The following is a 5000-nucleotide window of genomic DNA, read 5'->3' as shown; positions in this document are numbered from 1 at the left end:
ATTATCATAAATTCTCCATCATTTTAAAGATGCTACGCATGCTCTCGATCGAAGCTGCCCCCGGAGATGGCACTGGCGAAGCGGCATCACAGGCATCGTACCGTCGTGTGAAGATTCGCTGATGCCTGCCGGGCTCTCGGTGAACTCCGGGCGTCGATTCCGGGCGGGGCTTTTTCGACATTCCTCAACCGGGCACATATTCCGGTCATGTCCGTAGAAGCGGACAGTGGAAGAGAAAAAAACTTGTTCCTCCATAATAATCGTTCGATAATGGAGCGCTTTAGCGCCAACCGGAGAAACCAGAGCACCAGAGCGATCGACTCCCTTCGACGGTCGGAAAATGGGCAAAGCTCGCATCGAGCAAAAGGCACTCGAATGGTTTCCTCCCAGAGCACAGCATCAATTGGGTGGCGATAGAGTGGGCATTCGAGATGGCAAAGCAATTAAAACGCGACGACGACGAGCAGTGGGATGGAGTGCCGAAGAAGGAGAAGGTGGTGGTTGTGCGGAGCTTTAAAGGAGAAACTTAAGACACACTCCGTTGCTGACTCTTCGCAAGCCATTTCGTCGGTGTGGCGATGTCTTGGGTGCGCCCTCGCCTCGCTACGCTTTTTAACTCAATTCATTATCGATACAGCGAGACACACTGATTGGGTTGAAGCCCTCCCCCGGGGGTGGGAAGGGTTAAAGGTCTGCGCATCCAACATCATCTCTCACTCGAAACACTGATATATGGAATTGATAATGGTGTACTGTTTGAAATGCTTGCGTATGTGCCGGTATGTGTGGGAGTGTATCAAAATCAATGAATCGAGCGTATGTTGTTCTGTTAGCCCTTTTGGGACCGATTCCACTGCTACATTCCACCCACGTGGTGCGTGGGTGTGCATTTTAATTGTGTTCTACTCCCCCTTCTTCATCTCTCGTGCACTCTTCTTAGCTGCGTTTGAGCTGGTATTTGGAAGGGAGTGCAAAGTGCTTGGAAAAAAAAATTAAAAAAGGAATATATTTTTTTTCTTCCTTTTGGCCAGTCGTTGTTAATGGCTGACTATCTCCAACTAAAGGCTCCCGTGCTACGTGGTAAATATTATGTGGTTAAGAATAATACACATCAAATGTCCTACATATCGTGCTCTGAAGACAATTCTGAGGAGTGAGACTTTAACGAAAAAAAAAAACAATATAAAATGTTCATCAATAAGGCTGAACAACACAATCGATCTTCTCTCGGCAAGAGGACAGTTTTTCGTTGTTCGTTTGCTATTTCTCTATAACCAAAAGTGAGATGAGTAACATAACAAGGAATCGCAATAAAAAGAAAACGTGCAACTTGCTTACTTTTCCTTATCAGGTGTTAAAATCGTTGATGAGCAATTTTGACCTGCCACAGAAGAGCCCAACAATTAAAAAGACTTTACGAACTGGGTTATCGTGCGAGTTTGTCGCATGCTACAACAGTAAGAGCTTGGTGGTATTCTCTGGAAACAAACATCCTGTTCTGAGGCGAGGCCTGTCCTAAAGTAGATTCTGTTGGCTCATGTATTCAGTTTTGATATGATGTACCAAAACTTAGGTCAGGGGGTGCCAAACTCATATTATCGTACGGGCCACGAAAGAAAATAACGGCCAATCAGTAGGCCATTTCACCACATAATTTGGAGGTGCATGGTTTTATGAAACTTGTTTTTTTTGCCACCAAGGCCCAACCTGTGTATGTGTTCGTGGCCAGAGAGGTAAATACAATTCTAAAACGGGTCGCCGCGCCGGGAAAACAAAATGATTTAGAACCGTCGCTGAACCCAATGGAGGCGCCAGGTAACCGGTAAAATTACACAGTTTCTGTAATAACGATTTAAATCGTTCAATAATCCGTTTAATAATCCAAGGATGGGAAAAAATGTTTCTTCATTCAATTTTTAAAACACTATTCGATATCTCTCGTGCTAAGAAACTTAGGTAGAAAACTGGACAGCACATGTCGATCGCCGTACATTTCACGAACAAAATTGTGTCTTGATTTGTACACTCACTTACTGAAATATAAAAAGGAATCGTCAGTATCTTCCTTGTACTTCGGAATGGTGAAGTGATCTTTAGATAAACGAAACAGTTCCTCGTTGAAGGAGTACCTCGAGCACCTCGAAAATAAACTCACAAGACCGGTCAGCTACAATCTACAATAAACTGAACAGCGTGCTATGGTTACTGCCACGAATATCTTGATTCGAGAGCTGCGTGAGCGAACGGCAAATTGAAAGCCCTTCGGGAACGCACCGATATCGTTCCTTCGTAGGAAGTAAAATTATGTTGCTAAACGTTGTACGGCCTGTTGTGATAGGACGCGGTTAGAATGCCGTACAGTGGCTTTATGAAAACAGTTAGTTCTCATCCCTTCCCTTTCCCTGAACGAACCACTCGAGCAGAGCAGTGGACTCGCAAGAACTTCACGGGGGTTTTGGGAAGCGCGAGGGCAGGGGGTAGCCAGAGTTTGGTTTGGAAATCGTAACGGTTGGATGGAGAGAAAACTCCATTTCCGAGACTCAATCAACTAGACGAACCAGCAGCTAATGGGAAGCGGTAGTTTTTAGCGTGTGGGATGTGGCTTCGGAAATGAGTTTCCTCTTCCCACGAATGCGCACCAATCGGGCTTTAATCACTGAAATGAAGCTAAAACTCCCTCAAATGAATCCTGTATGCTGTCCGCTTCCCACCCCAAAAAGGGGTTTCAAAAACCACCTGGTGTGTTCGTAGTGGAAAGGATGGAACCACATCACGGTGCCAAAGACGCACAGGAATGTGAGAAATGTTGAATCTCCGTCGTGCAAATCACCGTATTAAATTCAACGATCGATCTCGGCCCCCTATTTGACGTGCCGGGTTCCAGAAGGCCGCAAGGGTGAAGAGTTTCGTAAAATTCCTCCCGAAGACTATTGGAATCGTGCTGTGAGGCGATTGCATTCTTTAAAAATAAAATGGCAAAAAAGAAAGCTAAAACGTGCCATTCGTAATCTGTTCCTGCGTCAAGGCTGATTAGGGTCACTTCAGAGAGGGAAATGGGATGGGGGGAGTCGGTAATCAACAACCCCATTATCACACCACCATTCCCTCCTGCCTGGCCGTTGTTTCGTACGTTCATTGTGTGATTTTCACATCCGAATGATGTGCAGATATGCAACGATTATGCGTGTAGTCGTGCCACCGAATTGCAACAGCTCCCATCGACGTCATGCATCGGAATGTTCCGGTGAAGGAGATTTTTTCCCCATTTTTCCGTCGAAGCGCACCGTCCTCTCGTAGCGCCTGCGTGTATCTGTGTTTGTGAGTGGTTTTGCATACTTGTTGTATGTCGTGCCGCTCTCACTTGGACGTAGGCGCGTACGTCCAGTGCCGTAGGCCGGAGCATACTCTCTCCCGGTCGCACTCCATCTGCTCCTCTCGTGTGCATCATGGTGGGTGTGTCTGTGTGTAGTACGCTGGCCTGGCCTCAATGTCCCCAGGACGTAGTCCCGTACTACGTGCTCGAGCTCACCGTACACCAGCGCTGCTGCTGCTGCTGCATCCGGTTGCAATGCCGCAACGTCGCCGCTGATAGTATTCCAATTGAGCGTAGTACAACCATCCCTCACACATACACACCTGTCATCATCGCCACTCCAACCCCTTTCCCTCTCAAACACAAACAAACACATACACAAGCTGACGTGCAGACTCTTGCTCAGCCTCACGGCATCTCATTCGAATGCTCTGCTCCTGAATGCAAATGGGGATGGCGATGGTGGTGGTGGTGGCGATGCAAAGGGGTCCACTGGAATCCCCCACTCCCCACGGGGCCATCCCTAGCCTGGCCTCGGCATGCAGCAATCGCACGCTTTTCCGCGTTTGATAATTCCCCTGCGATTGCTGGACGAATGGTCGAGAGAACATAACTTGTGCTGCTAGTGGGAGTGTAATCGTTGGCTTAATTTGGTACAATCTAGACGTTAATCGATATTCGGCGACCCCACTCGGTCGCTCTCTTTCTCTCTCACTCTCTTTCTTCTGTGGTCGATCTTTGCTCTCGCACATCGCGCAGTGTCGGCGCGTAGCGAAGGCATACGCTAGTCCGTAACCGTCACATAGACACCATCATCTATGGAACGGACACGCTATGTGAAGGGAAGCGAGAAGGTGACCAATGGGAGTGGGGTAAAACCGTTCAGGTCAATAATCATTACGATTCCCCTTCCACCCGTGTCCTTTTTATGACCTGAAATCGTAGCAGACGACAGCAGCACCACAACCAACCGGCATATGTGAATTCTGGGGATAGAACAAAACAGGGATAGCGAAAGAGGTCGAGAGCATTGAGAGCGTAAGGTCCCAGCACCGAGAATACTCTAGGAAGTGAAGATCCTGGTGCATCCCTTGCATTCAGCCAGGATGCCCATTTCCCAGCGTCGAGCCAAGATGACAATCCGTTTATCGGTTTATTAAATGACCCAATGGACTCTCTACGACCAGACCCAGAGAAGAAGCGGGAGAGAGAGCCACAAAGCTTGACAACGGGTATCCGGGAGGGTGTTTGGGCGCGCATAACGCCGACCATCGACCCGGTACCGACGCTCGAGCATCGAATATTTATGACCGATAATCAGAGACTAATTAGTGCGGAGGACAGCGAGCGTCCGGCGGGAAGGGTGCGGTGTATCGAGAGGGTGAATAGAAGGGAATCTGCTTTTTTGCTTTTCTCCGCTTTTTTTGTTTTGGTTTTAATTTACCAAGGAGCGTCGCAGCAGCACTCACCCCGGGACCGGGACACGCCGACACGCCACCCGGACACGCATAACGATCATTAATGGTTAATACATAATTTCCTCTGCAGCAACATAGCAACCGCCTGGTGGCACACCAGGCCTGATTGATGATGGGCCAATTAGAGGGGAAGGGGGCTATGGTGGGATAGGGTTTGGTACGAGGAAGAGCGGAAAGATTTATTATCCGAAGGTCATACGGAGTGCGCA

This window comes from Anopheles aquasalis, chromosome 2 (genome assembly GCF_943734665.1).
Source record: "Anopheles aquasalis chromosome 2, idAnoAquaMG_Q_19, whole genome shotgun sequence".
NCBI lineage: Eukaryota > Metazoa > Arthropoda > Insecta > Diptera > Culicidae > Anopheles > Anopheles aquasalis.
Note: the sequence above shows the minus strand (reverse complement) of the source record.